The sequence below is a fragment of the Cupressus sempervirens genome, chromosome 1 (assembly GCF_028749045.1).
Source record: "Cupressus sempervirens isolate cs-2001-9-10 chromosome 1, ASM2874904v1, whole genome shotgun sequence".
In the NCBI taxonomy this organism is placed as follows: domain Eukaryota; kingdom Viridiplantae; phylum Streptophyta; class Pinopsida; order Cupressales; family Cupressaceae; genus Cupressus; species Cupressus sempervirens.
The window spans coordinates 428,857,106-428,867,171 of record NC_143118.1 but is presented as its reverse complement, the minus strand read 5'-3'; positions in this window follow the sequence as shown (position 1 = coordinate 428,867,171).

The following is a 10,066-nucleotide window of genomic DNA, read 5'->3' as shown; positions in this document are numbered from 1 at the left end:
TATTGCTTTGTTGTTTTAATCAACATCATATTTATGTCATCTGACACCATTTTGTTTGGATATGTCATCATAGGAAATGTCACTGATGATGTGTATGGTGTAAGATATTAAGCATAGTGAATTGTCATCATATGTTTTTATTCATCGGCTTGGAAATGAAATTATTATTGAATTTTATACATTTATTTTGGGCAATATTTCTCAATGCCTTAGGATGCTCATGATCTATGAATTCCAACTACTAACTTTAGTCCATGTTGATATTGATATAGTAGTGGTGAATAGTATTTTGTTCTGTTCTTCAATGTCTGATGATTCTTAAATTGATATTTTGGGAACGATTCTTTAAAACATTTAACCTCCCACCCTGCAGTTTGCTTACGCAGTGCTTGGCAATTTTTATAGGAGCCTATGGTAGTGATTTTGTTTCTATCTGTACCTACATATTTTCCTCCCATTTTATATCAATAATAGGTCTTTTTCCTACGCGAGTTTCTTCTTTGATAATACTAATATGATATCCATATATATCTGTCGCTTCTCTAGAATATCTCTTATAATCAAGAGTTCTGATATTTTTGACTGAGTCATAGTGTTTCATCCTTGTATTGGATATGATAAATCTACACATTGATTTGGCTGTCAAATGCTGATTTCTGATGCCCAAATTATTTATTGAATGTTTTTAATTTCCTTCCTTGTGGTTCCTCTCCCCTTATATTTGACGGCTAGATTGTTCTTAATCTTATTTGATCTCGACAACTCAAAATTTCTTGTCTTTAGTGTCTATTGCATCTGTGTGAAACACTGACTTGGATGACTTCTTATTGTTGTATAACGTGTCTATTGCAAGAATGGATGTCATATTTACTATGGGTGATGAAACTAGATTTACTGGTGTGTCTGCGTGGTTGAGTTTCTTTTCTTCCCTTGCTTAATCTGATGTCCTTCCTCTATGACTGAGGATTGATTGTATTTTACTTCTACCGGTTTGTTATTGCTTCTCTATCCATCAACAATAGATGAATATGCATTCCCAATTAAAGTTTATGTTCCATGAAAGGGCTGAATAGCCTACTCGCTGATAATAGAACCTTAACGAGATGTCCCTTTGAGATACTAGACCTGAACCAAACAATTGACACTAAATTTAACCTTCTCCACTAGGTAATTAAATATCTGTGGCTTATTTTTCAAAAGAAGCACAAGTTCTTCCTTTGTCGTCTCAATTGATTGGAAAAACTCAAACAGTTCAGTGAGATGATCGAGATCATTTCCAAGTAATTCTATAGACAACACACAAATACCAAAAAGTGTTTTATCTGCGAACCCTAATTATGTTAGCACATGGAGCATCTTAGAGAGTTGAGTGGGTGGGGTTTGCAACAAAAAGGGGATTTTATTTTAAACCAACCCAATCTCAGGGCTGCTCACCCTATCTAGCTAAGAATAGTATGACACCTTTTATGTTTTCCATGTTTGTTATCGTTGAAGCTTCTTTGAATTGCTCGAACTTGCCATACATTGTTAGATGAATTCTTAAACCTCAAATATTTTTGTGACCTAATGATTTTTGCTGTGTGAAAAACCCCTAAAGTTTTTCAGGTGAAGAAAGAATGTTTGTGGCATCCTCATTTTGTCACTCACAGGTTGGCAAGACATTGGGCTTTGATACCATTTGTAATGAACCCAATTTGGGGGTCCATCATTTATCTACGACTTTTCTTTTATATAAATTATTTTGCCATATTTTTTCCCCGGATGGTTTTGATAATTTCTTTTTGATATCCTTTTCTTAGAGTTTATTCATTATATATATGTTTTCATTGTAAGAGTCCTGTCCTTTGATAATATATTATATTAATTTAATAGTTATATTATATAATTATATATATTTTAAGCTTAGTTATAACAATTAATATAATATTAATAGTTATATTACAATTAATATATCAACTATATTTATATTATATTGTATTAATATAGTATTACCATATTAAAATATATCATAATGATAATATCATTATTCTTGTATTAGATTTGTATTTTCAAATTACAATATAATATGATATTATTACATGATTATAATATAACATTATTTGTAAAATATTATTATTTTAATATTAATATTAATATATAATACTTATTAATTATTTAATTTATATTTTAAAGTGGGGACATTACATTGTCTCTTGCCAAAAATATTTCCCCCTCTTTTCCAAATTTGAAAAACTCACCTACCATGGATAAAATTTTCTGACTGTTTTGCTAGCCATCAGGGTGGTAGGTGGGCATTTGGCTCTAGGGGCAACTGACCTACAACATTAAATATTTCAACACTCAAGAAGACCTAAATATTTTCATGCTAGTCCATTCTTTGATAGTTTTAAATGGGCTTCCTTAGCGATGGAGTTGTTATCAATTCTGTCTCTTCTTTCTTAATGGCTCTCGTGGCAAGTTCCTTTTCTGTTGGATATTCAATATTGATTTTTAGTTTAGGTTATGATACATAGAAGTCTTAATTTTTTTTGAAGAGATATAATAGAGTTTTTGTTAGTTTCCTATAAAAATTCTGAGAAGGATCCAAGCAAACACAATTGAAGGTGGTGGCAGGAGGAGACACCTATGGTAATGGCTTCTAGAACATTCTAGGTATTGCTTATTTTCTATTTCAAGTAAAGTCTCTATGACTATTAAAAAAAGAGTCTTATTTTTTTAAAAAAATGTATCTTTTGTATCTGGATCTGCACATCTACATTTCTATTTAGTGTTAAGAGTTATTGTTCGCAGTTTCACGGTGTTAAGGTTAACTCTTCATATTTTGTGCATTTTTAGTGTGTTCAAAAGAATTGTTTACAATGTGTATTTTGTTCTGATTTTTCATTCCTCACTTCTTGTTCTTATATATCTTGGTGATAGATCTTAGATCTTGATTCAGAAACATCAAATTAAACTATATTTATAATAAATCATAGTTTTTTTTTTCTCCTCTAATATGTATCTTTTAGAGTTTGGGTCAGGACAAAGGTAATGATTTGTATTGGCTAATATATAATATAATTATTTCTTTTGATCATTACATTTTATAGTTGTTCACCCTGTTTGATTCGACTAGTTTTAGATGGCCATTGGTTTTAAAGGAGGAAGCATTATTGCTTGACCAATGTTTAAGAAAATATTCAACAGCTAGAGTAATTATTGGAGTATATTCACAACCCTTATTTTCCTTCAAAGCAAAGAATTTTATTGTATATTTAAAAATGGGAAAAGCCATTAAAAAAAACTTATTGCTAATAAAAAATACATACATCAGTCAAAAAGTCATGAAAGATAGAATCATGCAAGAAAATAAACTTTGAATTAGTTTTGCTTTAGAAATTTCTAAAAGTTCTACGGTAAAAATCAATGCATGGAATACCTTGTCTTATGATTTAGAATAGTTTTAAAATAAAAGATTTTATACTTCAAAATATGTTTCAATATCAAATAGTTCTTAGCAAGTCTTTGTTAATTTTATTTTTAAAATATATTTAATAAGATTGATTAATTTATTATTAGTTAATATATATATATATCTATTAATATGTAAATATTTAATTTGATTAGTATATTAACTAATTACAATAAAGTATTAAACTTGAGCCACACCCCATATATTGGATATCTTTTTGCATCAAACTTATCTGTTAGAGCAAGTAAAAAAAATAAATATAACTTTAAAAAAAAGTTAAATTATAAATATCATAACAATATTTTAAAAAAAAAAAATAGTTTCTTACATGAATAGAAATTCTTGAAATTTTGATCATATTTATCAATTTATGGCAATTTACCAAATTTCTACACATCTCTCACTTGCAGCATGTCAAACATAAAATTAGATCTTCTTGAAATGAGTATTTTCTAGGTATGATTTTGAGTGCTGCAACAACTTTGAAATAGTAGCATTTGTACCATGCATGTTATGTGTTAATGGTTTTGTTTCATTATTTGAACAAAAAATTGTCTATGTTTGTTCAAGTAATGCTAATGCCATCATACAACATGGAAAACCTAAAACCTAAACACTTGTACTAAACATTTTTGTGCATTACCGTCCCTTCCTCACATTCAACACACACTCTTTCTAATACATGTTCCACTAACTATATGTAATGTAACAATATGGATGAATGAAAATGGATAGAATTATAAATTTGAGCCTATGCTTTTTACGCTTGTTGATTCTAGAGAGCATAATTTGAAAGCAAGAGCATAATCTGATGCTTTTAGCTTCAACATGCATATGCTAACAAAGGATAGATGTAATGCTTCTTCTAATACTGTAATAATTAGCTTACACTAAAATATTTTAGGCACATAGTATTGTGTAACAAGAAGTAATTACATTTGTGCAATGAATGATGTATGTTAAATGAGGATGTACCACAATATTGTGAGAACCATAAAATCTAGACTATACACATGCTTCCATAGCTTGCCGAGATAACCCCTCTATCAACCTATAATGTACCTATTTAAGTCATCAAACCATGCATGGAACAACTATTACATCAATTGACTACAAAATTTATAAAATGGATTGTCTCTTCAAACATAAATCCAAATGAAATGTAGAGCTAGTTTTATCTTTATTAACTACAATTGGCTAGCTTAGTTAGGTTTTCTAGCAGTATTGGAAACAAAGTGATTGATTAGGTTGGTTAGGTTAGCATCTTTTGTTTATAAAAACTATTATTATCATAATATCCCTTTCAATTTTCATTACAACTATTTTAATTTTAGGTAAGAACTTAGCTACCTACAACCCTTGTTAATTATGGCAGCGGCATGATTCATAAAAGCATAGCGCATTTATATGTTGAATACACTGGGATATAGAATTGAATTCTATATTAATATATTTTTTCAACACTTTAAAGTGATTAGCACTCAGAAAGCCAATGTAATTTCCCTATAATTTGTTGAGACTATGTAGAAAATAAAAACATACTAATAGAGAAATATCTTGTGTGGCCCATGAAAACAATATTTTAAAAGACAAATCAACAATCAAGTATTTTGACATTACTCAAGGATTTAATCTTACATTAAAGAAATAATAATGTAGGAGAATACATGCATAGAGTAGAATTAATTGTTCAAATCACTCTAAATATTATTTATTAAAAAGGGGCAAAAATTTATAAAGACAAAAAGAGAAACAAAAAGGAGAGCTCAACAAGGAGTTCTATCCTCAACAATAAGGTCATCTAACTCATTAGACAGATCCAAGGGTAGCTACCCCCTATCCACAATATTTCAATCTTGAAAATAATTAGAAGCTCATTTGGTCAGACAATCAGCAACTTAGTTCCATTCTCAGGGAATGCAATTAAAACTAATAGACTCTAGAGAAGTACAAAAGAGAAGAGTTTGATTAACAACTAAAGTTAATTGACAACTAACATCCTCATGCAATGTGAAGTAAGTGAATTCACCACTACTTGAGTTAGATTTACAAATAAGCTCATGTCATCCCCTCAAACAACATTTCTCCACAACATATAAAATGGTTAGAGCCTTCATGAGATTGTTAGTATACCAAGCCTTATGCACTAGTAAAAGAAATTAAACTTCTCTAGAGTTGCATCAAGCCAAACCCCTAATGCTAGCAGGATCTAGACCCCCTTGAGAAGAACCATTAGTGTTGACTTCAAGAACTCTAGGTAGAGGAGGTAACCATTGGCCCACAAGGTTCACATGTCTCTTCCCCTAACATCTAGTATAGTTTAGAACATTATCCTAAAAATGAAAGTGAAGGTGACTACAAATAGAAAGATTTCCAAGATCCATACCTACATATAGTGAATAGTATTTAGTTCATTAGGATGATTAAAAAATTCTTAGTCTTTCAGTTTGAATTGCTTTATTTTGAAGTAAAAAAATATTTTAAAACAAGTATCACTTACTGGAATGTACTTTCCTTTAGTTATAGTGAATAGAATAAATAGATATTATAAGTAATTATAGTCAATATTATACATATGTATTATAGGGTATGTGTAGGATCATGGTGTGCCAAAAAGTGGCATCACATATGTGAATGCGTCTAATTCTTATATCTATAATCTTATTAAAAAACATTATCATTTGATATTGATTAAGGTGGTCAAACATACGTCTACTTCTTATTTTTATCCTAAAATTTTGGTAAAAATTAAAAATTTGACAGATCAATTTTTTAATTTTTAGATAAGACCTAGTAGCTTAGAAACTAAATTCAATTTCCTATAGATTCATTTCTATCAATTTTTTTTATAGCAAGTTCATAACACATTGAAAATTGCATGTCAAGTTGACATAACCTTGATTTGTTGATTTTTCATTGCCACTTAAGGGCATAGTTTGGTTGACCATGATCCTGGACATACCCTATATCTTGTTATAAATAATAGAATACATATGTATTATATGTAGTTATAGTTTTTAATTAAGAAAATAAAACAATTAATGGGTACTCACTCAAAGTATAATCAAATCATTAAACACCAATAAAAAAAAAATTACCAGTGCCTAGTAACAATTTTTTTAGATAAATCAACTCTCTCTCTGTCAAAGACAAAGGTCCACAACTAATTGACCTGCCAACAATGGTCAACATTGTCAATGAATAATTTGGATAAGCCAATAATATAGCTGTAGAATTAAACCAAAAACAACAACAAAGGACCAAAGTGTGCCCTTTAAAACTGCTAACAATCACTTGATCACAAGAAAAAGAAAGACTAAAATAGGATATCACCATACAAGCTTAGGCCATCCATGCCTTTCATAAATTAAGCCAAAATATAGGTCCCAACAAGACTACATATCCAAGCTTTCCAAATACAATACCTATCTTCCAACCATGGGTCTAGGTAAGGTTGAATCTCTAGCCTTTGAAAACATAGTCAAAAGCTTTCAACCATATCCCTAAAAACTCCTAAATCACCATAATAGAAATAAGAGGAGCAACAAGGAGGAAGACCAAACCCCAGAGATAAGAGATGTTCTCCTTTCTTTAGTCAAAAAGATACTAAAATTAGTGCAAGCACATGTCATCTCGATAGGAGTCTCCTATTCTTTCTAATGCTTGAATATGATCTCCACCTCAATAGGAGCTTTCTTTATATCCATAGGAGATCTGAACATAGAAGAAAAGAGAGAACCCAGACCATCCTCAAAGGAAGTAATACACATCTCCACATTAAAGAATTTAGCTATGGATTCATCCCTTGTTCACCACATGAAGTACACTATCCAAACATGATCTCTCCATCTAGATACTTGCAAACTATGGAAGGAGAGTACCCACTAAATCCATTCACCACAAATTTACCCTAGAAATCAACTACCTCCATAGGCTTTGACCATACCTCAATAGGGCCCTCTAGCTCAATAGGAAGTAGGAAAGAGAAAGAAAAAAATAGAAGACACCTCCACTACAAATATACTATGATTTGATTACACCAAGTAATGAAGGATTCATACAAAAAATATAGATACAATTGCCCTCCAAAGAGAAAGGCACAGTTCAAGAAAACTTCTAGGGGCTAAATGAACAAACCCAATATAATCCACCCTAAGAGAATTGCAAGGAACCCCAAGCTTGATTTACCTAAACCAAAGGATTGTGCAAATTAACTTAAAGGGGCACAACTCTTCCCCCAAAATAAAGGAAAGAGGCTCAACAAGATCAAAAACATAAACGGTTTAAAAGGTGGACATCCCTACACAACTTGAAGAGTCACCATTTTTTATAAAATAAATAATGTTTTTCTTAGTCCCCCAATCCATCAAATAAATATATTAACAACAACAAAAAACTTCCCTAACAAGCAAATAGGGGCCTAACCGAAACACATAGAGCCCAAAAAGGGTACCAAATGGGCACATCCTAATGTTCCCAAAGGAACCACCATAGCCACACGAACAAGACCACTTGTGTGCAAACATAGATAAGGGAGAACTCCAATGATTCTAAGGAGAAAAATACCTTAGGCTCCATAAGGGGATTTCATCTATAGGAGAATTAGAAGATTGAGTGGCCTACAACCTAGCCATAATAGAAATCCATCAACAAATCAACCCAGAAATTCCCCAACAACCATCCTAATCCTCATCCTATGATCTTCCATTTGCAAAAAACCTAGAAGCACTATTGAACCCAAAAACAACTTTCATCCAAGTCCCCTGACTAGGCCATGCACCATGGGAAGCCAACACATCTCCATCCCTCCAACCATCTAGATCCTCCACATCGCTATCTTGATCAATTTTGTCATCAACACTGGAAACCCTAGTAGCCTACATTCCGCCACTCATTGCCTTCTAACATACACTAAATTGTATCTAAGTTATGATAATTATATGTAGTTATAGTTAATAGAATATATTATGTTTTATTCTCTTACATTTCATAGAATTGTACCTAAACTATTTTTTTCAAAAATTCAAACTTCATTTAAAACTAATATTTTTATATTTTAAATTTAATTTCGTATGTTATAGGTAGGCAAATTAATGAAATAAAATAAATATATAAAGGTTCATATATATTATATTAAATAGAATTAATATTTTTAGGTGATACACTTCATATTATTAACTATAAACGAGTTATATAAAATTATAGTAAGTTATTGTTTGTCAAAATTTTATATATTTAATTAATTTTTTATAGTAGACTTTTGAATGGATAATATTGCATATTTTCATTAAAGAATAAATATTTAAATTTTTATTATATTGTACTATTGTACTCATTTTACATTTAAAATCTAATTTATATATTAATACCTAATTTATATGTTCATGTTATTTTATTACAATCTATACATCTAGAAAATATCGTCATTCAAAATTCAATATGGAGGGATGATAATTAGAATGAATAATAGATTCATTTAAAATAAATTGACTCATATTATATTTAAAATTAAATATTATTTTATTAACATCTCTACATAACAAAAATCTTCTTGTTAAAAATGCAATATGGAGAACTTTAAAAAAGGGTTCCTATAACACTGAAAGTATAGAGTCAATCATATAATTTGTATAATATATAAAATATCTAATTAAATACCATAACTTTAGAAAGATTTTTGTTATTCAAAAATAAATATATGTGATTGGCTAAAACTAATAGAATTTTCGAATAAAATTAATGCAAGAGTAGTTTTTCATGGAATGTACAATAAGACATCTTCCACAAGAAGAAATAAGATTGAGTCACTAAATTCTTTGTTTAGATATGCACTTTCTATGCCATGTGGGGCAGCTCAGTGGGATCCTTGGTTGGATCTTTGTGATCCATTCAACTTCACCAATATACCAAAGGTCAATTAACCATGGTTCTAATTTTATTTAGGAGATTAATTTTAAAAAGGGCACCTTTAAATTAGTTAACAGAAAAGAGATCCCAAAAGCCTTTTTGTGATAGTTTGCATGATATTTTGTTTTTCATAAAAGGAAAATTTGAAGAATCATGTATACCTTTGGAAAAACATTAGCACTAAAGGAGATTGAAAACCTAAAATTGGACAAGGGCATAATTGTGTATTTTTAATTAAGATGAACATGAGAGGTGATATCATTGGTTGAGTAAAATATTCAATGGTAGTGTAGAGTAAAAAGGTTTTTTTTACATTCCATGACTCATTAAGAAAAAAAACCATATATGAAGACTTGCCAAAGAATGACAAACAAGGATGGATTTGCTATATTCAAGATGCAAAAAAAGGAGAGAAAAGCCATAGTGAGGTCATGATTGTGACAATAAAGTGATGGTTTTGTCTTCAAAATCTAGAATTGATGTTATATAGAAATAAAAAAGTTATCTCATAGGCTCTAATAATTATTCCTTTATTATTATTAGTGCCTCCCAATAACTTTTTATTCAATTAATCTCACAAATATGAATAGTCAACCATTTATGTACTAATAATTGATCATTTTTTTACTTTTACTTAACATTTTATATTTATGATAAGCAATTTGTGCATCAATATTGAAGATTTGTAAATCACTTTTCGACCATGTG